A 26,431-nucleotide genomic window follows, 5' to 3' on the forward strand; every position below is an offset into this window, starting at 1 on the left:
TCTTTCATGTAGTTTCTCATTAGAAGGAATTTAGGTCTTAACCTCTCTGTAAGTGAAGTTGTATCCAGCAAAATGCATACAACTTCCACAAGAGACAAAAACTCTATTAATTCACTGAAATACTTAATTGACGTAATTCATTATATTTCTTATCATTTTCCCCGGGGGATGTAATATCTTTCCAATATAATCTCATCTTTGTGTGTGTGTGTGTGTGTGTGTGTGTGTGTGTGTGTGTGTGTGTGAGCTTCCATGTACGAGAATGAACGAAAAGTATGCATGTCAATGCATGTGTGTGTGTGTGTATGTGTGTGAGGCTAGCATGTGACTTCTGCATGAGCCGCTCCCACGTGCCATGTGCACTGCGGTCGGCTCATTACGGCAGCTGATGAATAGACGGCTACTCAGGTGGAAAGAGGAGGCAGAGGGGTGTGCGTCACCCCGAGGAGGTTCCTTGTCATAGAACAGACGGATCCTCTAAGTAGGGGAGGCTCAGAACACATCCTCCGTGGAGCCAATGAGAGCCTGCGACACAGGCAAACACCGTACATCACGATAGGCCTTCTGGCTAGCTGATAAGAGCACTGGGACAATATTTGGAAAGGGTCATTCTGGATAGTCCTCACCTGATTTATTGCTGTTTGTTTTGTGTCCGACAGGACTGCTGCATTACAGTGTATTTTTGGTTGGCCAATTTAAGTAAATTCAACTCAATTTTATTTGTCTGAACCTTAATCACAGTTTCAGTCTTAAAAGGCTTAACAGGCCATACCTTTATGACACCCCTCTAGCCCTCTTGAGGGCAATAAAAAAGGAAGGAATCTTGAGAAGGAACGCAGAGTTGGGGATCCCTCCCACAGATGTTTGGATGGGCGGCATGTGGCTCAGGAGGTAGAGCGGGTTCGCTGGTAACCGGAAGGTTGTTAGTTTAATTCCTGGCTGTTCCTATCTAGTGTTGAGGTGTCCCTGAGCAAGACACCTAACCTTAACTGCTCCTGACGAGCTTGCTGTCGCCTTGCATGGCAGACACCGCTGTCGGTGTGTGAATGTGTTCATGAGCGCTTTATGGGACCACTGGTTAGAAAAGCGCTATATAAATGCAGTCCTTTTACCATTTAAATAGTATAGTCTATGGTGATGGGGTGCTGGCCTGTTAACCAGGGAGGTCCCGGCATTCAGCCAAAGCAACGACCAGGCATCCAGTCGCAGTCACCGCAACACGCTTGAACAGACAGAATTATGAATTAGACGAGGCAAGGTTCACAGAAAATATATAGACTGCGAATCTAGGGCCTATTAGCCGCAGCATCTCAGCAAACTGCAACAGCAGCTTAGGGCACCCCTTGGTGCCAAACTAAAGACTAGAGAGGTGGGTTTTCAGCTTTAATTGGACTATCTCGGCAGAGTCAGCTTCCCTGATTACAGGTGGCAGACGCTTCCATAGATAGGGGCTAGATAGGAGAACGCTCCGTTTCCTGCTGATTTCTTCTTAGCCTTTGGTATTGAAAGAAGGCCAACTCCCGAAGATAGAAGGGGCCGAGAAGGACTATAAGGAACAAAAAGGTAGGATGGTGCTAATACATTCGATGCATTGTTTGAAGGCAGAAACACGTTAAACTCAAATCTGTCAGTTATTTGGAGTTAGTGTGGAGAAGCGAGAATAGGAGTAATAAGCTCACATGGTCTCATTCTAGTCAGTAGTCCAGCTGCAGCATTCTGCACAAGCTAAACTCTTAAAGACACTATTATCAAAGCATGGATGAGCGTCTCTGCATCTGCTGCCGATTGGTCTGATTTTAGTAATGTTTCTCAGATGAAAGATGCAGTTCTTTGGATACTTTTTACATCTGTCAAAATCTGTCAAAATAAATAATAGCATCAACAAGACAACAAGATTTTTGACACAGGAAGCACAGTAAGACGGCGTTGAACTGTGTTCGGTGTTGCTTTGGGCCGATGACTATCAGCTCTGTTTTCCTAAGCACTTCAAGAGGTGTTTGGACTTGATCGGCAACATGTAAAAAATTACATTCAGGGATGCAATGGCCACGGCTGACTCCGCCCACACAGTTCCAAAAAGAGGAGAAAAAAAGTGAATACAGCAATTGTGCGCACGGGGCATCTGTTGCGTGGCGCTTCACTTTACGTGCGGTCTCAATGCATTGTTTTTTTTCTTCATTATTGCTCACAGAAATACTGAGGGCGAGCTTCCAGTAATGTTCTGTGTGCATGGATGTGTGATTTGCCGCCATACAGGGCACTGGCATTTCTGCTGAACGCTTTTGAACAACAAGTGGAGCAACAGAGAGTCGATGGCTGTAGATAAGGCACTGTTGAAGTCATCAGTGACACAATCCACAGAGCCCCTGTAGTTACAGAGGAGAGCAAGTGATTGAAGGGTTGATATGTCGACAGCTGTAAGTAGCCTGCCATACGTCGCAGGGGTGGGATACCACTGTCCGGAAGGTGAGCAGAAATTGGTCTGATAAAGCTGAGGTATAGGGTGATACAAACAGATCTGAAAGGTCAACACCGCGGGTCAAGACAAATTCTAGCGTGTTTCCACCTGTTGGAAACCAAACATATCTGTAATAGACAGAAAAACCTTCTGAGAGAATATTTTCTTAAATGAAAAATGATAACCCTGACATACATACAATAAAACTGAAAAGGCTGTGTTCAAACAAGCTGTCAAAATGCTGCCCAAAACTGATTATGACAGTCACTGCAATGCGTGGGTTGTTTGTTTGATGAAACCAGGAGTTTCCTACCATCTCCATGACCTTAAGGACCTTCACATTTTATATTTCAAAGTGTTATATGTTTGCTCTTTTCTCTGTATTTCTCTATCCATCTCTCTATTGCTTTCTTTCTCTATTTCTCACTCTTGCCACTTTCTCCAAAAGTTAGGTTAGTCAGGATGATGATAAATGCATGCGTCCCCATTCAACCGCACTCTGATCATGCACACACAAACACACTTCCACATCCTTGAATTAAGTTGGTCAGCAGAATATTGTTATTGCTCATGGGAATTTAAAGAAAATAGCATCTCATTTCCAGTACATGTGGGTCTGTGTGCCACTACCTTTTGTTGACTTACATGATTTACTCAGTGTGACAGAACTGTATTGCTTGGGTTTTATCACGTGTGCGTCATCATCTGTCTCTGGTGTGCATGTCAGTGAACAATGGGCTACTTGTAGATAAAAAAAACCTTCATATAATGAAAGCACCTAGGCTATGCTTTGATGTGTGGAGCCTTTGTGTTCATTTGAGTAACTGTACTGGATCAAGTGTGTGTATGCATATGTTGTCTATGATACGATTGAAAGTATATTGTCAAAAAACAACTTGAAATATTGCTTTAGTAGTTGTTTCAGATGAGTAATTTGGATATGGTATCTATTTACGTCTGCCTTTTTGTAGCAATAGGCGATGAATGAACATACACGGCACACACAATGATGTTAGTAAGTTTGAACGTCTTCCTTGTGTCCACTCATTGTAACTCTGGTCAAGACAAATGATTAAACGCAAATTATTAGTAACTTACTCCAGAAGTGATTACATCCACTGATATGGATATTTTCAGATGATGATATTTTCAGATAGGATCCACAGTTGGCTGTGGAATAAAAAAGCATTAGCCATTCACAGAAGTGATACAGCAGTAATTCATTTAGTGGCTGGGACATTTTCTCATTATCACCTCCATCTTCCCACTCATTGTCATCGATATGTTTCTGCCGGACCCCACATCCCCCGCCTTTTTTTACATAATAGCTAATCCTTAACCTGAATCACAAAAGATATATGGAAATGAGCTTTAAAGCACCATTTAATGACGGGTTACTATTAATGTGTGACAGAAAAGTGGACATATGCGGATCCATTTGCATATATATTTACAGCAATTATAGCATAATGTAAGGGAGAGGAAACACAGAATCATGAATAGTGGTCCTCAACCACGATGCCACATTTCATATTCATATCGTATTATCACTTTATGGAATACATATGGAAAAAAGTATGGCTTTTCAGTGTACATATTTTAACCCTGATCAAAACAAAAGGTAAAATAGGTTTTATTCCTTGATTGTATCTTAATACGCACTGCACTCAAACATGCCAATGCTTACGGTCGACAATTTCTTGCCGTAGCACTTTGTTTGAGCATTTACACACTACATGTCATCTATACAGGGGCGTAGCATGAAATTCTTGGCCATTTAGATCTCTTCCTGAGTGTGGGTGGTGATGGCTGGTTTAACCAGCCATCAACCACACACACCCACACATTATGTTAAGCCTAGCAGTAATATGCTGTAATATATCCCCATAAATAGTATGCAATGAACGTACTATTGTTTTCATAATAAGGCTTTTTTGCCAAAATGTTAAGCTAACGTCAACCAGGACAGTGTAAAGCCCAGTTATCTTCAGCAACATATTTTCCAACTAGCTAATTAATTACCTTAAGATGTTGATGACGTGGTCGTTGTAGTCACACCTTAGTTACGTAGTCACACCTTAGTTACAACATCCATGGAGGTTTTAACTTCTTTGTTAGCTGCCGGGCTATCAAACATGGTTATATTCCTCGGCTTTTAGAAATGTTTTGTGTTTGACAGAGTGTTCACTCAAGTAAGACATGTTTTCTAGTCAGCTTTGCCATTTTCATCACATTGATTGCAGCGAGAGTTTTCTGCGTTGTCAAGTTTGGAAAGGTTTAAACAACCTCACTTGAGACCATTTCAGGCTCTCTGTTGCCCTTAGTTTGTTCTTGCACCACTTCAATCAGAAGAGGCTAGTATTTAAAAGGAACCACATTTATTGTCAATATATTTGCCGATGAGACACCATCAAATGATGTCATGGGTATGATGGGTTGAAGTCTGCTGGGAGATGAATTCCCCCCTGATGGTGTCTAGACAGGCTGCTGGTGGTGGTGGTGGTGATAACTATGGCTGCAGGAGGACACAAACCCTTCCTGAGGGAAACGACAGGAGCCAAGGTGGAGGGGCTGGAGGGGGGCTGTAACACAAACAGCAGATATGAGCAAGGCTAAGAGGTGTATACATGCTGGGTTTTGTCGCAATTGCTCCTGTTTGAACATGAAAAGAGGTTTCCCATTGGTTGAGAGAAAAGGGGTTGGAGTCAGCAATGAAATAGAACATAGATCGATGAGAAATAGAAAGGGGAATGTCGTCTTCCTGATTTAACTTTTGCTTTAGTTACATTTCAATAAGGAGAACCTTATTCAAAATGAACCACAGCACTTATTCATTATTATCCATGATGTCTACCAGGAGATGAATTCCCCCCCAAAAGTTATGAAAGTTATTACCTTGACTGTAGAGAACAGCACCAAATGGATTGACAAAATATAATTAATACATGCCATGAGTGAATACTCTGTGACCACTGAGTGCAGGGAGAGTTGTCTCTGAAATTCATAAATAGTGAAATAATAACCGGAAGCGGAAAGTGAATAGACACTCTCGATATAGGAACCAAACATTTTTTGTCGCCACAAGGTTACCATTTCACGCAGGATGGTATTCTTAATGGGTGGTCTAGTATCGGAAATAGGGGGAAACATTTTAGCTATGCCTTTGAGCAATTATGTATGTCCACGCAATATGAAAGGACAGACTCTGGTAATTGCAACAGGTGTGGAGGGCATACCAACCGATAAGCAAAGTAAAGTCTTCCACGCAGAGTCATACGACTTGAGGATGGACTCTGCTAGGCCCTACCTCCAGCAGTCTCTAGAAATCCAGCCAAGAGGTTCTCATTTAAAAAAGATTTAGTGCTGAGAATGGAGGAACTTTGATGGGGGGGTATGCTGGCATCCAGAGGCTCCTGAAGATCTGAAAATGTAAGCAAGCTAGAGAGTCAGCTACTATGTGTGATGCCCTGGGATATGCGGTCAGAATCAAATTGTGTGAGACTGCTGGCTCCATGCAATGCGCCTCATGAAAGACATTGAGTCTATAGATGAGGATTAGCCTTTATTGATGATGCAGACTACGGCTTCATTTACATTTAGGGCATTTAGCAGACGCTTTTATCCGAAGTGACTTACAATAAGTACATTTGTCAGAGGAAGGTGAAACAATATATCGCTGTCGGTACAGTGAGGAATGTTCATAGAACCAAGCTTTGTTATTGTACTGGACTGCGATGCGCTTCCTCTGCCATGAATGTCCCCAGATGTGGCCTGCAGCAACCACGGGGTATATGTATTATACGTGTGGAGGCCAGCTGCAACTGAACCATTGTCCTTGATAGTAACCTCTAAAGCACACCCAGATGGAGCAGGATCTGTAAAAATTAACATCTAGTCTGAGGAGGGCACAATATTTCCGCAGAAGAAAAAAGATGACATTCCAATGGGCCAGGAGGCGTGACCAGAAGATATGGTCGGAGCAGCAGCCATCCAGGACGTCCAGGAAGTCATTGAGAAGATGTAGCAGGGATGGCACCCTTATGTTATTCAGCAAGATCCAATGAAAAGCCTCTGAAACCCAAATGAAGATGGACAGGCTGCTTCACAGGGTTAGCCTTACCGAGAAATAGAACTTTGAATCCCATTTGACCTGAACAAATGCCCCTGGGACAGGTGGATTGGCACTATTTAAAAGCTTCTGTGATATCAGTCTGTGAAGCTCCCTGGCATGCTAGTTTGATTAGCTTGATGGCTTTATCTACTGTTGCATATTGAAGGGAAAAGGTTTCCGGAGGAATAAGGCTATTGTAGCGCCTGAATGTGGGGAGGTTGGAAATCGGTAATCATCAAATGTTTTTATTATTTCTTCCTTCTTGGGCTTATGCGGCATATTGGAAAGGGAGGGGAATCAAAATACCTTAAATACAGGTTAATTAAATACCCATTTTTTATTATTTCTGAATAAGTTAAAGAACTGTCTCTGGGTCTGAAATGGCTGACTGGAGATTCTTTGAAGCATATGTTTCGTTCGGTTGCGACACTACTCCCATACGAAACCCTTAGGGTAGGATAAGGTGATCGATGAACAAAGGTTTGGGGAGTTCTGGTTGAGTCTAAGATAATACCTCCCTATAAATCCCGAAAGCTATGAGGAACTGTCCAATGGATAGATCGCTGGCCAAGTGGGGGGTTGTTGGATTTAAAAATGACTTATGTTCTTCCCAGAAGCTACAGCCTTGTCGCATTCTGGTCATGGTGTAATGAGTGTGACCAGATTATTGTCTTTACCTTTAAGGATTTTTTCCCTTAGATTCTCAGAAATGTTAGCAGATTGAGGAATCAAGTTGAGCGTTCGATAGAAGGAGATAGCTGGGATAGTGGGGTTGAAGATGTCAGACTTTAGTGTGGAGATTGATGGCTCTGCAGATGTGTAGGGTGGAAAGGTTGAATTTTTGGAGTGAAGGCATGGAGGTCCCAAGGTACTCCAATATCTTTAATCTGGTATCAATGGACTATGGTGCACCGATTGTGATGACCAAGAGGTTGCGGTGGTCAACGCTGTCTGGCGGTGCGTTTGGTGGCTGGGGGCAGAGCCAAGAGATCTTCTTCATCTTTTTCTACCTTGGGATGGATGGAGAGCAGTGCCTCTGGTAGTGTGATTTTCCTCCGCTGGGTCACGGCGGGGGGGTGGACAAGGCAACCGACGAATGATCAAAGCCAGCTCTTTAAGGTGCTTTAAGCCCTGCTGGTGGATTAAGGCCAAGGGTCCTTTGCTCTGATGTTCCATCGGGTGCAAAGGAGGCTGGTTTGGCGATGTCGCTGTTTCTATGACAGGAATCGGAGTCAGTATCTGACATTTTGGAATAAGAAAGAGCTTATAAAGAGCTTATATAAGAGCTTGCTGACAGACTGCAACAAGTCACGCACAAATCTGAGCAAGGCTGAGGTGTGTGTATATATATTCTGTGCTTTGGCACGATTCCTCCAGTTTAAACACGAAAAGAGGTCTCCATTGGTTGAGAGGAAAGGGGGCGGGGTCTGAAAAAACTGCATTGGATACTAGAATAGAGCATAGATCGATGACATATAGAATGGGAATGTCATCTTCCTGATAGAGCTGTTAGTTTAGCTACATTTTAACTAGCTGGTGTGCTTTCTCTCTTTCTCTCCAAAGTACAGTATACTATTGCATACTCTCTCAGATACACACCTTTCATGTACTGAAATTTGGCACTTTGAATAGGTACTCTGTAAAACAGACGGATTGCTGCATGTACCGTTAAAGGTACAGAGTCCAGTACCTAACCTATACATAGCCTATACATGTTTTTAGGGCTCTAAGCCTATGGATTCAACCATTACAAGTTGTTCTGTTTATATGTTGATTTTCTAAATTACAAACAAAACATTGTAATTCCCGGACACAACACCTTAAGACCCTCTAAATCCCTACCCCTATTTTGTTATGTACCAATTTGAATTTTGTCATGATTTACACATGATGTTCATCAATTCAATGTCCTTCTAATAACATCTTTTCTTAAACAGTTTTACAACAATGTGTGACTTTCTTCACTTAGACTGACAAACGTATAGTTTAAGGCAGGATTCAAACTTACTGTTTCACACGTTGACTACATACATATTTTTTTACGGAATAACATAAAATGGTGGTCCAGCCGAAGGAAAGGCACTTGGGCTCTCTCTATATACATTTCTGTGAAAGATGTCATAATCCCCCAATATCACTCTTTACAAATGCGTGACAATGTATATTTTATTTTTTTATATGAATATATATTTCTTTCTCCATGATTCCAGATTTTCAAATCGGTTCAAGAGATCTTTTGAGGAATGACAACTGGAATATTGCAGTGAGCACCCGTCTGAAGCCGGGTAGCCTTGCATAATCTACTGTCTGCCCAACAACATGAGAGTCATACGATCAGTGACATTTCAGGACGCCGTTGTCACACCTCAGACTATTACTGAGCTGAGAAACGTACACGTAGGCAGTAAAAAAGATGAAAGGCTTCTCGAGGTAACAGCAAACAATTAAACCCAGATTGATGTCAGCGCCTCTGACAATCTGTGGATTGAAAACTGTTTACGCAGGTTATAAATTGAGGCTTTGGCGTGACAACTGGCAACATTTAAAATGGATCACCAGGTGTCCAGGCATCTGCATTATTCCCTGTGGAGCTGTAACACAACAACACTGTGTGTGTGTGTGTGTGTGTGTGTGTGTGTGTGTGTGTGTGTGTGTGTGTGTGTGTGTGTGTGTGTGTGTGTGTGTCTGTGTGTGTGTGTGTGTGTGTGTGTGTGCGTGTGTGCCAACATACTTCTCAGTTGTTGGCCATGCATATGGTATAAGCATATGAGCAAATGTGTGCTCCAAATAAGATGCACACAAACAGATACTAAGTGAATTGTGTGTCTGTCTGTCTGTGAGTGGCTGCATGTTTAAGGTTGGACATTTGTGTAACAAGACATATGCATTGGTTAAAAGTAAGGACCGAATGCAGTAAAGTGTGTGTGTGTGTGTGTGTGTGTGTGTGTGTGTGTGTGTGTGTGTGTGTGTGTGTGTGTGTGTGTGTGTGTGTGTGTGTGTGTGTGTGTGTGTGTGCGTGCGTGCGTGCATGATAGATGGCTGATGGAACTCCTGTGCCCTATAAATAAACAACCTTGGACATAGTTTGTTATTGTTATTATTGTGTTATAATCAGTGCACATTTCTCAGGGTATGTCCAATGAAAACACAGCCAAGCATGTGGCAAACAACAGGGTTTAGTTAAGCAACTGCCCAGAGTGCCTGTGTCTAATATAACTTGATCATATCCCATGATTCCATTATTTCCCTTTACTTATGTCCAGGGGAATTGTAGTCATAAATAAAAATAAATAAGCACTTATGTTCTTGTGACAAAGTTTGGGCTTTGTCACAAGAGGCTAAATGGTAATACCGTATCCACAATGTCAGTTTAAAGATAGTATACAATCCATCTGAAACGTCACTAAACGTCACATTTAACCTTAGGATAATGGAAAATATGATCATATGACAACTTTTCAAACAAAAGTATGAAAAATAATAAAATCCTATATCTTGTGCAATTTCAAAAATAAACCTAACTGCATGATTTGGAGCGATATTAAATTATCAGCAGTGCTGTCGAACGCCTCTTAACCTTTCTGGCGAGAGAACAGCATGATGTCACAAGCAGACAGCAGGCAGGCCAATAAAAGCCAAGGTGATAGGCAGTTTGCGATGTAATGTCCCTCCCACCATAAAAACTGCAAATCATCTCAGCCATACATCATCCAACCCTTCCCACCCACCCACGGAGGTCGTAACAGATGTGCTAACAAGACAAACGTTATATATAATCTGTTTTTAGCATGTAACTAGGTAATAGGTAACAGGAAACCAAAGCTGTTTCGTTTTATTATTTGTTACTATGCTACATTAAGGTGAATGTTTTACTTTTTTGTTCAATGTTACATTTAAATTGCGTTGTTTTTAAAAAGATGACATTTTAGTTTTTCACTGACACATGAGAGACGATGCGTGAAAATATACAAATTGATCAGGATAAGTAAATGGATCGAGATATAGGCAACATAAGAGTATGATCTTTTAAAACAAAATGGTATGTGGAGCAAAAACCATACAAACTTTACTTTCAAATTTATTAAGGATTAAACCAATGAACAAAAGTGATCCAACTTACTTAAGTTTAATCCATTTTTTATGAAAAACGAAATTTCTCTAGAAGGATGTCATCTTCATTTTGCAAAGCAAACAGGTTTATAAATCTTTGTACCGTAACGACTACCTGAACAGGAACACAATTTTTATCATTGCAATTTAAAAACTTAAAAACAACGCCCACCTGGCTTGAAGGGAGTTCAGGCATGCTGAACATTCAGCCGTGTTCACCCTGAGCGTCTTCACAATAAGAAACAAATTAAAAATAAAGAGTTTGAATGGTGAGCTGGGGGGGGGGGTTGGGGTTGGGGAGGAGGAGGACATTCTTATAGTGTGAATGTTCAGGTGAACGCCTGCGTGTTCACCCTACCTGAATGTAGGCAGGGTTCTTGTGGTCGGTCCAGACAATGAAGGGGTGTTCGTCTCCTTCTAGCCAGTGCCTCCATTCCTCAAATGCCAGTTTTACAGCAAGAAGCTCCCGGTTCCCAACATCATAGTTTCGCTACTACTACTACTACTATTACTACTACTACTACTATTAGTACAACTACTACTGACAATTATGTGATGATAATAATAATTATGAATTGTTCAATATTGTAATGGAATAGATAGCAGTACGCATCAGTTTGTAAGTCTCACTCCCTCCACTCCGCCATGCTAGTGATTGCCAGCTTCGCTATCTCTTCCAATGCCTACATACCTGTCGTCAATCTACTCCATCAGTCTGCAGAATATAAACTCTGGTTTTCCTTGTCAGATCGTTTTATTCACCTCATGTTAGCTATGTCCCACATTCCAAGATATATCACCAAGTTTTTAGTTTCGTTACTGCCCCCCGCCTGTTTGACAAACAGCCGATTGTCGAGCACTCGCTTGTCCGTCTACCTGTCTGTTGTCGCTCCTCACCTGTCTGACTACTCACATTTTGCCCGAACCCTCTCCTGTATGACTACCTGCTGGTTGCCGACCCTTCTCCTGTCCGATGACCCACCTGTTGCTGAACCCTTATCTCGGTCTGACTACCTTTTATCTATTTATTTACATTCTTTGTTGTGCAAGCAGCGTTCAGCTATTGTTATTCTTAGGCTTTATTAATATTATTATGACCAAGTGTCCAAGAAGGACCATTCCCTACACCCTTTTATTGACTACCGTGGCCTAAAAAACATTAGGGGGAGACAGAGCAAAGAATCTGCTTTGTACGGCAACAGCCATAACAATACTATTATCCCGAAAATACTTTAAGGTTTATTCTATGGTTTAAATAAAGCAGGCAAACAGGCAGCCTGACAAAGATTGATCAATTTGAAAAGATTATATATATATAAATATATATATATATATATATATGATGTTGAGACATTTTCTTCAACAAAAATAAATAATACAAAACAAAATACAACAAAATAATAATAAATAAAATCTAATGGATGATAAAGCACAGCAATTCACCATGGTGCTGGGCTTTGTTTGTGAGCACATTAACACATCTTGCACAGTTTGTTGGAAAATGCTTTAGTTGTTCTTTAAGAGGTATTAATGCATTATGCTGATGAAAGTTAGACGCATCAAGCTATTTTAATTGCTGCAGCAAGCAAGTATGCAGCATTCACAATTTAGTTTCATAAAGGATTCAGATATTCCCTTATACAACCAATTGTTTTGTGAAACATCTGAAATCAATCCTATTTCCTCCTTATTTCCCCATCCCAACACATACTGTATGTTTCTATGTAAACATACAAAAGTTACTTTTTCCTGCCATTCCCAACTCTACATCCATTTATATAGTGAATGTCAAGCTAAATTGAAGTCAAATTATGCTGTTTGACGTGGAAGCCTAGTCAGAGGCGTGCCAATTAAATTTCAGCTACATCAGCAAGATCTGAGTTCTTATTTTCTCACTTTGTCAGAGTTCACAACTTTTTTTACGGTCTCAGTATCCTCATTTCCTCTGCCTAATTTTAGCAAGATGTGTCTTTGATCATCAGAAAATGTACCCATCAGACTGAAAACGCTCCTGATTCAAATTACAAAGTTTTAGTTGAATACTGTGGTACGTTTAAGTTATGTTTCATTTCACCAAAATAAACGTAGGAACTTTATGATAAAACATTATGATAAAATTCCATATCAAAAAGAAAATCATCCAAACCATTTACAACCATAGTGTAAATAGTTCACAGAAGGTAAAACTTAAGGCTGCTCTTCTGGAATGTAAATATGCAAAAATAGATTCCAGTTAATTTATATAAGTGATTGATGAGAGAATAGATGGATCAACAAGGGGAAGGACGGATGGATGTGTGTTGGATATGTTTTACATTTGAGAACTAATGCATTCCCTGACACTGTTCAGACTAATCATCTGAACAGCTCATCATGAGTGATTTGGTCTACAACCATCGGAAAGTAATCATTCAGTGATCATAAAGACATTGACCTCTATTCTCTGCAGTTTATCTAAATTTGCTACAGTTTACTGTAACTTTCCACATGTTCATATTTTCTACTGGAATATTATGACCTAAATGACTGCTAATGAGAAAATTATGACGCAAACATAGTACAGTAATTCACTTTCAACTCCAGCATGCCCCAATTAAATATGCTATTAATCATTTTTATAGATTCAGATGGAGATATAGTTGTAGTGGCTTAGTAGTGGCATAGTACAAGAAATTACATATTTGCTGAAAACCAGTGACCATTAATCGAGGTTCATTAGGTAAAAAATCCTGCCTCTTCTTGATGCGGCATTTAACTGACAATTTGAAATGTGCTCTGTTTAATTCACTCCCCGTACGTACACATTGGACCATTCACTATCCCTAATCTACTGTTTGGGATATTAATTGGTTGGATTTATTTTTCCTTTTTATGAAACACTCCCAACTGATTAATTATTTAAACACTTCAGAGGGCCCTGGAGGGTGGGTAGTTAGCTTATCTTGTTTCCACTATTCTGTCTGATAAACAGGGCTATCAATATGGCTGCTTGCTTCTGCCTGACGGTCTACATGTGCTTGTTGCAAATGCACGCGTTCCAGGGTCATATGGTTACCATAGCCTATTGAACTCGCTCCCTACATGTCTAGGGCATATATTTTATATTATGGTTGGCAAGATTAGAAGACAGGGAAAACAATGTGAGTACATTTACAACAATGCTACCCATTTCTATTGTTTCCCGGCCTGGTTTAATGCTAACCTTTGTGTTTTTTGGCTTGGGCTACTTCTTACCTTCTATATTGTGTCTTGGAAAGAGTAAACACATTCTATAATAGCCTGAGGAAAAGTTTTAATTATTTCCCTTATCTGGAAGCTCCCTTTGGCTCTGATTCAATTAAGCTCTGATTAGTTCCACCGTTCTTTATTCTGAGATAGAAAATAAAAAACAGCTGCCAGGTCAAACTTCTTGTTTGAACAGTTTTTTCCCATACAACGTCATCAACTTTTAGATTCTTATCAAGGCATGATGGAGTTTTCTGTGCTACACTATCAGGCACCTGTTTGTATTCATTGTGGACGTTTATTCAGTAGGAGTCACAAAGTCTGAAGGATGTCAAAAAGAAGGAGTACTGCTGGGAACAAAGGCGCACACATATAACATTGCAGTGCCGAAATTACCCTTAAAACTGTGTATTTAGGCTACAGACCACATACAGCATTAATTTTCACAAGACTCAAGACACACAAACATCTGTAGAACATCTGTAGAGCTACAATATCAATATTCACATAATTTGTAGAGAGAAAATGCTAATTATTATTATGTTGGTTATTTGAATATGGCTCTTTGCATGGAATAAGATGAGAGTCTGATCATCAATGATCTCTGTATTGTAATACTGAACACATTTACTCAAATGAACCCCCAAGTGATGAATGCAGACACCTTGAAGATTAAAAAAAAAATACCTATCACCTCGAGATGTTTAAAGTGTCCGTGTTTAATCTTAAAGGTGTCACACCTTTAAGATAAAACAGGGACACTTTAACCATTGTAAAAGTGTCCCCCACGTACCTAGTCACCTCGTCATCAACATGACTCCTAGTAATTAAAAGGGGCCCTTTAATCCAAATATTTTAATTGTAAGGATGCTCATACATTTTTTGTTACCTTGGTATATTAACTTTACCAATAATGAGATTCTTCTCTCAGTCATTTGATAAAGATGTCTCCATACATTTTTGTCTCCAGCCATTCTTAATGTTTATAGCTATATATATTCCTGCACGCGTGCACGCACACAATCAATAGAAACATTGAACTATTGTTTGCCTAAATTGGACACTTGAGCCAAGTAAAGGATGTCCACATGTCATGGCTTCTTCTTAAGTAGTCATGGCGATGGAGCTCCGGGAGCAATGGCGTTTGAAGCCAGGGGAAGGGACGTGCCGTTTGATACGACTCATCTCCCCAAGGGGACAGCAAGCCAATTGGTTTTAAATTGTCCCCTCGCTACAGAGCATGTCATTGATAAACGGCTTTAGTAAAGCGCCATCTCTGATGGGTAGAATATGTGAAAGGTCTGCATACTGCCCTGTGTGGGTTTAATGTAAAGCACAATGTTGTGTAACTGTTTGTCTATGTTGGCAGCATTTGTGTACGTGTCAACACCACATATACCTGGACTATAATTAACTAAACGCCGGCAAATTAGAAAAATAGAAAATTATTTTACAGTAATTCACTTTCAACTAACCCTAAACCATTCTAAAGATTTAAAACAATAATAATTCTCATTTATTATTGACCCTAACCCTAACCTTATAGATGTTGAAGTAGTAAGAAGCAATATACAAAAATACACAACAATAGTGACATTTAATTGGGGTACATTACTTCCCAACAATCCCATGTCATGCCTCTTCTTAAAGTGCCCACAAAATGAACCACAATGCTGTTGGGTCGAAAGTGGGTCACCTTTGGCTTAATAAAATTGTTCAATGTAGGTTTTTTTCATATATTTTCATATAAAGTGTATTTGTGCTTACGTCTGGTTTGACAGATGGCTTTGGTTTTGACATATTCAAATACCAGCACAAAGCTTACTCTATGTAGAGTGTGTTGTGTTGTTGATGGCTGGTTTTACCTTACCTTTCCCGAGTCAGACTGATTAGACTCTGGGGCCAGTTAAGCTGAACATCTGTGGTGCATTGAGCCGACAATGCACGCAGGATACAGCATCACCATGAGAGACAGAGAGACCTAACACCTGCTCTGCATGTAACCAAGATCCCAACTCTACAGTAAACTGGTTTCATATGACAGAAAACTGTGCCCAGGGAGCCCGTCTAGGTGACAACTGCAAAAATAGAATGTTGGTACATAGAGGATAGTTCATTGTTTAAAGGCAGTCTGTTTTAATGTACAGCAAGCCGGTCATTATTAATAATACACCATTTAATCCATATATAATAATAAAACTAATGCTTACCTTCTGTTCTGCGTGCGAGCAATGAGCCGCGATTCAGTTTTGTTCTGGTCTTTGCCCCGGTCGCAAAGCTATGACATCACAACAACGGGATTGGTCAGCTGCAATGTCCTGGACCAAGATGAATTATGATATTACAGGAATAACAGCAACACATTGGTATGAGATCAGGTTTGGTCACGGCTCTGTGCTCTGTGGCTCTGTGCCATCTCCGTCCAGACGGTGTTCTCTAACGTAGTAGGACTGCTGGATCCCAGATTAGTGTATGACCGACGACACCGACTGACCTTAGTTTCAGCTGGTGATAGAAAACAGAAGTGGTAAGATGGAGGTAATACGTTTGTAACTAAACATTTTTTGTTTTTTGTTAATTTCTCCCCTCATTAGTTTTGTTTTTTGGCTAATGGCACTGGGCTACTGCAACTACCTACCTTGAGAGAGAGACAGAGTGACAGAGAAACAGACAGACGGAGAGAGAGAGACAGACAGACAGACAGACAGACAGACAGACAGACAGAGAGAGAGAGCTTAGAGTGGTATAGCTATCATCCTGTAATGAGCCAAGTCCAAGGCTGCCAGCATACCCTCCAGCAACCCATAGGATAGTCAAATGGGCCCATTTACTGCCTGTCCTAATGGAAGTGTTTGCCTCTCTGAGAGAGAACAGGTGGAGATGCGACGATCAGTAGGCTAGCTGTCTTCTTATCTTTTCTTTGTTTTTGCTTTGGTGCTGTGTTTGGGTGTGGGAAAGAGACCATTGATCCACATTTGTTGTGTAACCTCTCTCATTAATAATAGGAGCGCTATTTGTTTCCACAGTTTGTCTCACTGTGGCAGTTGTTATTGTAACCAGGGTGCAAATTGTGCTGTGACATTCAGCAGGGGTCTCCAATTTTGTATTAACCATCAATTACATTTTCCACACCATAGACCATCAATGTGAGGTGCTGTTGCTAGCAACAGAAAGCAAGTTCAGACATTATACAGAAGTGTAATAATATCATATTTATAAAGATTTTTGGTGTGGTTTCTATATCTACTAAAAGGTCAAAAAGTGTGTGCATGTGTGTGTGTGTGTGTGTGTGTGTGTGTGTGTGTTGGATTGGTTGGTTCATTGTGCAGGTAATTTCAGATACAGTTGATCCATCAACTGAAATATATTTATCTTAATTATGTCAGCATGAAAATGGCTGGTGCTGTAACCAGGGGAGAAAAATAACCACATTATAATAACGACATGCTTTGTTTCTCATTATGAATTCAGTTCATATACATTGTAATGATAGGGTGTAGTCAAACATTGTGGAAATGAGCTCCTTGTGATTGTTTCTACTAATGATAATGAACTCCTGTTATTCCAAGAATGTTATGACCTGACTATGGCGCATGTTAGTGAAATTATGAGAATATAAAATAACACATTTTTGATTAAGCCTAACAGAAAAAGAAGATACCACAACTAATTTTATAAAGCTTTTTGTGATTTGTCTCAGTTGGAAATGATCAAAAAGGTGGTTGTGTCAAAGAAACCTGTTTAAATAGTTGGTCTCACGCTTGCTTATGAAATATATACTTTTGACATGCTCAATAAGCCCTTGAATAATCCAGAGTATACTTTCAGGAAAGGTTTTAACAAGCAGGTGAAAAAAGCAAAGCTGAGAGCTGTGAGTTGAGAGAAGGATGTTTAAGAAGGAAAGGAGAACGATTTATCTATTTCAGTACAGCATGAAAGAGGAAGCCTTGTCTTTCTTCTGTTCCATGCCCTCCATGAGGTTTTCAATATGCCAAGAGTTAGGCTACATGCATCCCATTGTATAAACCATCACACTTTTACCTGACAACTGCCAAGGCAATCAAACTACTGACGCACCACTGTGCTTTTCTCCTCTGAACAGAGTCCCTTACCTCAACTTTGAGTCTTATGTTCTTCCTTTTGAGTCTTCTTCTTCACCACTCTTCTTGATATTGTATGTCATTTAATCTGAAATAAGCACTTATGTGGTTTTGAAGTGGATACCAGCCCTCTTTCTTGACTAGATTTACATTTTTAAGAAAGCCGGGAGACAGTTCTTCTATGAAGTGTTTCTAAAGCAAATGTTTTTCCAGCTTTGATCCTGGTGGCATTTTCTATTGTAAAAAAAAAAAAGAAGCATATTTCCACTTCAAATAACCATGCAGTGTTTATACCGGGGGTGGGCAACATTGTTCTCTAGAGGGCCTTGACTTGGATCACAAAAGTGAAGGGCCACACATTGGACCATTGAATTGGAACATGAAACAGATAGCCTGCTGAGGAGACATAGCTTACAAGCAGAGCCGATGGGCAGCAGAACTATTTCTATACAATAGGCAAATTACAAAGTTCTGTGGCCTGTGCCTTACTAAAACACAATTTTACCAGCAACGTCTCATCCCAACGTAGACTAAACTCGAAAGCATTGGGTCGTGTTGCATAGGGCCATAAGGATACACTCCTACTCTAATCAATGAGCTGCTACTCTGCTGATGATGCATTCAAGACAACTGTTGTCCATCTTGGAATCCCAGTACGGATATTAGCTTCTTGTTTCAGAGCTCCAACCTTTCCTACTTGACGTCACTAACAATGTCAAACATGGCGGCCTTCATACTTACTGGGAATGAAAATATATTCCTCTATTTTGCTTTGATTATAGCAATCTGTGGAATTGAACAGGTATTTTACCGGTTAAATTAGCTGTAGAAAGTGTTTTAATGTGTTCAATACGACACCAGTTCAAACTATTCATCGGTTTACCTGATAATGGAAGCGGAAATATGAAAGATATTCAGTATTATTTAATAAAAGAAAAGCCGGGCGGTAATGTTCAATGTTAGTCCAGGGTCCTCTGTTCAAGGGGAGCACGCAACAGCCACAAGGCCTCTCCTCCTACTCCACCTCCAGCGCTCATATTCTGGCAATCTAAAAACCTGCATTGGCCCTCCTCGCCCTGCTACCCCAGGGATGGACGGGCAGCAGCTTGCAGGCTTCGGCAGCACGAGAGAGACAGGGAGGACCTGAGATTACTTTACTTTACACTGCAGGTGTGTGGTGTTGGGTTGGGGGGGCTGCTAAAAATGTAATCAACGCCTGAGCTTGTTCATAGTCTCAACATATTAGCAGGAGCACAGAGCATGGTAATTATTTTCCCTCCCCAAATCTGCTTTGTCGGGACAAAGGGGTGCAGGTGCAACAGTATTTATACTCAGTGCACCAGATGCCACAAAGTGGACTTTTTGGGGAGTTTGTTTCGCATACTGCAGTTAACCTGGTACAAAGGTGAGTAGGTGGTAGTCTTATCTTGTTTTTTTGGCTTATATTTTATTGTTGAGTCATGGAGGTCACAGCAGAGTTCATGAACCTGCTTGTCACTTTAGTCTCTATGAGTACAAGTTAGGCTCACTGAGCTAGTAGGGTCAAGGTGGTTGGTGTGTGTCTGGGCTCCTGGGTAGACAGACTAGACACGGTGTGATTGAACATGATGAAATTGCGATGAAAAGACATTTGAAGGCATGAGGACCGTTTGGTGGGGAAGTGTGCGAACAGATTTTAAAGCTGAGAAAGCAGGCTGTGAATGTGAGGCACATGACATAAGCTGAGTGAGTGAGTGAATGTGGGACGGTGTTTGTGTGTTTGTTTGTGTGTGAAAGTCGTGTGTGTGTGTGTGTGTGTGTGTGTGTGTAGGTGTGTGTGTGTGCGTGCGCAAGTGAGCCAGTGAGCGAGTGAGTGAGCTGGCAAGCATGTGAGGAAGCAAGTGAGCGAGTGCATAGGACGAGTGATTGAGTGTGCGGAAGCGGGAGTCTGTCACAGGCTTGGAAGGTGACAGAGAGCGCAGAGGGCTGCTGGTGCACCCAGTAGTGCTGATCTGCACTTTGAGAGCCTGCAGCCTCTTGCAGGGCAGCCTCGCAGCCAGCAGGTAGTCAATGTCTCCTGTAGTATTTCTCTGTCACTGCTTTGCCAATAACCTTGGTGTTGCAGTGGGGGATCTCATTTACAGAGTAGTAGGCTGCACCGGCTCTGATAAGGTTTTCTCTTTTTTTTGGGCTACCTACAGATCCCCATTTTCAGAATGAATGGCAGACGTGCGTTTGGCTGTGTGCCGCCACTGTGTGTTAGGAGAGAGATGGGCCATTCCCTCTATGTGATGGGACTCGTTCGGGAACTCTTGTAATGTGGGGTGTAATTTAAATCTGAGATAGTGTTCTTAATACCGTTCTGATATCACTGATATCGCTTAATTTATTTTGAGTGTGTTGATCTTTAAAAGCCGGCTATTCTTGCTTCAAAGCAAAGTTTTCCTACCCTTCAAAACTGATTTATATTTGTATTTTATTATTCAGGGTTTTTCTCTCACTTCTTACCAAAATATGTTTTTGTGAGTGAATGAATGATCATTCGTAATCATGTCCCCTCACATACGAGGTTCTTAGCGTAATCTTAGCGTAGACAGTCTACCATGAGCATGTTTTTGTGACCAGTGTATTAGCAGGCAGATATATTCCATTGTCACATTTCAAAGCCATACTCTTTCTTATTTTTCCCCTTCCACGTTTTTCCTGTAAATAACTAACTAACTAACGAGCACTGCTATATAGGAAGCTGTAGGCTCAAAAAGCTATGCTGGCCTTGAATCACGTGCAGAAAGTTGATCGACACAAAGGCAGGATCTTTCTCTTTGAGCTGTCCCGACTGGTTAGAAGGAGTCTGCCTTACGGTAAAGCTGTAATAATGGAACATCTCTGCACTGCTGCTACACTACTAGTTTAAAGTAACTCACTCAGTTTATATTGTTTCACTATGCCTGCGTTTATAAATGTTTTGGAGCTAAATAAATAAAAATTTAATATATATATATATATGAAATTTGGGTTTGGCATTCTCTAAATCCAATCAATGGCCTGGGTTTGAGAGCGGCCACAGTCACAGCACGTTTTTCCATATTCACGAGAGATCACACTCCTGCCCTCCCATAACCAGTACTAAACCACTACACACTGGAGATTGCTTCTTGGCCACACTGACACCACTGTGCCTAAAAGGTTAGGATTTGTAAAATGCATAGGCTCTATTTCCAAACAGGATGAAGTCAAGTTTATCTTCTAACTTCTAATCCTAGAATTCAACTAACCAAGCTGTATAGTAGTTTAGTCTTCAAATAATAAACAGCCACAGCAAATAAAGCATGAACATAAAATGCATTAATCAAAACATCTCTCGAAGGCCTGCTCTTCCAGGCCTTAGAGTCCTTTGACAGCGAGTAAGTGTCCATCATATCTGTAATGATCCAGGGGGAAGTGCATAATGATTGCGTATCAGATTCACACACAATATAAATAATTGCGGTTGTAAATAATCACATCATTCCGCCCTAGGGAGGGTAGGGTTGGGGCGGGCGGGCGGGGACAGATTGGCATTACTGGGAGTATATTAATACCCTTGTGGGTATGTCAGGAACTTTCATCATTTGAGGCACTCACACTGCTGCTCCCCACCACCCCCGCCCCCCTTCCTTTTTCACATCTGGTAGAACAAGCTACTAGGGGGAAAAAAAGCTTTGCATACAGGATATATTGCTAAATAATTCCTTCCAAGACTTACACTGAGGGAGTAATAAAGGGCTAAAACTGTATCTCGGAATTCTAAACTTCAGTTTCAGTTTGCTTTGCTTGCTTGGGATAAATAAATAAAGCATAACCTTCATGTATGGTGTGATGCCTGCATGTCATGATTATGCAGGGTATGAATGACTTAATATTATCTTTTAATCAATAGTTACTTGTATACAAGACACATTATTGAATTAATACGGCTCATCGATGTAAAAAACGAACAAATTCTTGGCAGTAAGTGAAGAGAACATCATTTTGCTTCGCCCTATCTAGAAGATTAGCTGATGAAACACACAAATCTGCAAGCCCATGTTTTATTTGCAGTGGCAGTTGTGTCTGCTCCCCCTTCCATTCAGACATACTTCACGCAGACCTGGCCCGGGTTGGGCCAATCACATCTGTTTATCTAATAGGGGGCGGGATTGATACGACTGCACATACCGCCGTCGTAAACATCCAAAATGTCTGTCACGGATATGCTGTTGAACACGCTACCGCAACAGAATTAAACAAACTGGACGATACCGGTATACTTTCTCTTAACTACAACTGCACTTAAAGCTTTTGTTGATAAGAAAGATGGCTTTTCAGTACCTCAGACAGGATTTAATAAAGGTTGAATTCACCATGGTTTGTTTAGTTGTAAGTCTATCCAATTGATTCCAGAGGCATTTTGGTATGCACCCGTTGATACCACCCCTTAGAAATCAAAAAATGAACTTGAGGATCCAGACTAATATGAATTTGCGAATGTCAGGCTATCGACAAACTCTTAGTCAAGATGTGTTACAGCCGCAGCTGAACAAAATAACAACAGCAGTAGCAAGAAGGAGGGAATGTCCCTCCTTTCCCACCAGACTTTAAGTGAGTGCCTTAATGCTTACAACTACAACTACAGTCACAACAACTATCTCCAAATGACTGAGAGCTGAGAAAAGGCACTCGGCAACCGCACACATCAATATGTTAACGTCAGTGCTTCCTCACCTTAGTTGTTCAGTCGTGCACAGAGCAACAAGAGAAATGGCTCTTTTAAGTGTCTCTGACTTTATGCACTTTTCCATAATGTACTGCCCAGCTGAGCAGGGATAGCTGTTCTTCTCACTTCTCTCTTCTTACCTATAGTTTCTCTTCCGCTTCTGACATTTAGTGAGCAACATTGCAAGGCAGGACAATAAAAAAGGAAAGTTCTGGTCCCTTTACAACGGTAACAGAGTGTTGAGTCAGAGGTGGACGGCCCTGATGTATTTCACCCACTGATATTCCTCAGCTGCTGCAGCTGCTTTGTACAGCAAGTGGAGCAAGCCCAAATATATATGTGTGTGTGTGTGTGTGTGTGTGTGTGTGTGTGTGTGTGTGTGTGTGTGTGTGTGTAATATATTTGTTCTATTTTCCAAGATATTCTTTTGGTTTTGTTTGATAGCGCATCTCCTGTCCACATTAAGAAATGTGAATTGGAATGCACACAAATGTGTGTGTATATATATATATATATATATATATATATATATATATATATATATGTACCAAAGAGTCTCTTTGAAAACGACCCTCCCACATTTAAATCTCATATAGCACAGACATTGTTGACCTTGCTCTCCACACTGAGCAACTCGAAAGGCATTAGTCCTTATCTGGAAAAATGTAAATCAATTTCATTGGAGGAACACACTTCCCAGTGAATTGGCCCTGAAAGTCACTGGCCCACAAAAAGACTGTCGTCCTCTCTTTGACAACATGTAAATCGATATGAGAGCGCTTCCTTTTCCCCATCTCGCAGCGAGCAGGCGGAGATGACAGCCAGGTGATGATCCCTCATGTTTGATCCATCTCACGCCTCATTCCTCTCACAGAAATAACATCGAACAGGGGTTTAGCGGAGACCTTGATATGACTGCCACCAGCCAAAGTGTGTGTGTGTGTGTGTGTGTGTGTGTGTGTGTGTGTGTGTGTGTGTGTGTGTGTGTGTGTGTGTGTGCCTGCGTGCATGTGTGCATGTGTGCGTGTGTGTGCGTTGGTGCGGGTTTCAGGGGGGCTGGGTCGATGTCTGAGCTCAGGGCATGAATGTAAAATTTGAGTGAGTGAAAGGTCATGCAAACTTCAAGGGATCAAAAGAAACATAATTTAAGTTTTGGGGGTGTGATTAATAGCCTGTCACGATAACTTATTCACTGTCACCATTGACCTCACACACACACACTAGACACACTCATGAACATTCTAGCGTTGCCCTGACAGATGGACTTCATTATCCAAAACGCAAGCCACTCTCATCTCCAAATATGGATATATCTATCATCAACTCACATGTCAGTCAGCTCAAATCAAACATAAGTGTGCTTGTAAAGCCCATGCACTAAGGACAGGATGTTTGCCTATCTTCAGACAAGGGCATAAATTTACTTTAAATAATGAGGAGAAATGTATGTAAGCCTTAGATCTGCTGTGTTTAGTCTAGGGAGCCCAGAGGCAAGACAGCCAGCCATGAATATATCTTCCCCGCTCCTGAAATAGCATTGAATGGAACACATGGAACAATGCATTGTATCATTGTATTATTTTCTTTTACATCATATTGTTTTTTTTGCTCTTGTTTTGATTCGAATTCAAGACAAATACGAGGTAGTAAATCACTCAGATGAACCGCTTCTGAAAGAACCCAAAAGACGCTATTACAAAAGTGGAAATTAAATCAATGGAAATGGAATGGAAAGTCCATTAAATACTGACACTCCAGTGCACAGGCCAAGTTAAGGTGGCTTTCAATTACAAGCGAGGAGACAAGCCAGTGCTTAAATAATCAGCAGAATTACAGGGCAGCTGTGATTTAGTGACTCTAGGAGGCAAGGAGGCAAACACCTCAACTACTCAACTGCTGGAGCCTGACATTTATGGAAGTACCTCTGTTCCTTTTAATAGGACACCATACCTCATTTCATTAATTTCCATATACACATTTCCTGTGTGTGTGTGTGTGTGCTTAATTGCCTTCTTATTCATTTGAGTGCTTATAGATTCCTCTAATGCATGCATTGTATATATATGATTGCTAGCAGTGCAAATGTTAGATCAAAGTAGAAAAAGCCCAGCTTCCATCTCACAGGAAATCCAAGAGACTTTCTCCATTCAGTATTGTGTATTCTGTGACATTTCACAGTACGGAAAGGGGACAATCTGAATACACAAACGCTCAACTAAAATCGTAATGACCAATGACAGGCCGCCGCCTTGATGATTTTGAGGCCAAATACTTGCAGTGACTTGAATTGTTTTGATGGACAAGGTTAAACTCACTATGCAGATCCATCCAACTCAATGTCACGCTGGCCAACGTGCATGCAATGAGCACGTGTTAGCCAGCAGTTGTTGAACAGCCAAAAGCGACAGCAGTATTGCTCCTGAACCTGTTTTTTTCCAGAGCATTTCTCCCTGCTAATGCCTCGACTGAACCCAGCCGCCCGCAAGTCCCTCTGAGTAGTGATTATCTCCCGAGGTTGTGGAAGTCCTCAGAGCAGATTAACCCATGGACTCGGTGCCCCTCTCCTCAAAGGAGGGGTGGTGTTCTTGGCTTCTGCAGCAGCCAGCCGTTTGCTGGCTGGTAGAAGTGGAAGACTTCACCCTTTAGTAGCCTCTCTTGTTCTCATCACTCCCCCCCACCATCCTCCTTGCAGGGCGGAGTGGTCTGGGTCCACCCTACCACTCACTTTATGTGTCCAGCATGTGACCCCCCCCAACCCACACAACCACACACACACACACACACACACACACACACACACTTACATGCACACATTATTTCCACTTCCGAAAGCAGGGAGACAAACAATTTATGATGAAACTAAGGACTAAAACGAATTAATTAGAGAAAATTCTTCACATGCACATTCTCACAGTAGGCCCGTGGTGAATCTAAAAGGCCGGTTTGTTGTCTTGTTGCTGCGTGGGTTTTTTAATTCCCCCCAGCTAGTGACTGGCAGTCAGATCAACAGGGATCCTAAATTCGTTTTCACACTCTTTAAGGATTGCTCATAATTAATTAGAGCTCTCTGCCTCAAAACACGTCATGAGCGACCACAATAAACAACACAATAAAGGATATGTGCTTCTTATGCGGTTGATGTGTGAATAGAATCTGGGAATTCTAAAATGAAAACACATGATCAAAGTTTTTGTTTTTATTTATATATCTACAATGGTAGGGTAAGATAATGATAACGTAATCTAATATAAGCAGACATTTAAGGGATATGGCAACTTCTCATATAGAGACACTTCAGATTCAAGATGACCAAAGCCGTGATTCAGATTTAATTAATTTAATTAATTAAAGCAAACAAGTTGTTCACATTTTTAGCCGCAGTTTTCCTGCATGACAGCTCCTGCTATTGTGTATGGTTAAAAGCATTCTCCAGAGCAAACTGCATTTCACTGTCAGTGGGAGAATAGCTCAGACACCACAGAGGTTTCAGTGGATTTCGGCTTAATTCAACCATGGCACAACACAATAGTTCCTCTCGCACATGTAATGCTAACAGTCTGCATTAGTCAAAACACAAAGCTAATGAGGAGACATGTGTATTCTAGCAGGAATGGGAGGACATTGGGACCCTAAAAGTAGAAATCTTAAAACAATATTTATTATAGCATCTCTCAGAGATAGTAATTCATTGGTAGTTAATTAAGTTAATGAAC

General features: G+C 41.0%; 1 protein-coding gene across 1 annotated transcript in view; it reads left to right on the top strand.

Moving 5' to 3' along the window:
• fstl4 (follistatin-like 4) overlaps positions 1-26,431 on the top strand; it is a gene marked incomplete at both ends in the record, with an annotated part of 139,274 nt that overhangs the window by 43,086 nt on the left and 69,757 nt on the right. The gene's annotated exons all lie outside the window — the stretch shown is intronic.

This window comes from Micromesistius poutassou (genome assembly GCF_964030765.1).
Source record: "Micromesistius poutassou genome assembly, chromosome: 10".
NCBI lineage: Eukaryota > Metazoa > Chordata > Actinopteri > Gadiformes > Gadidae > Micromesistius > Micromesistius poutassou.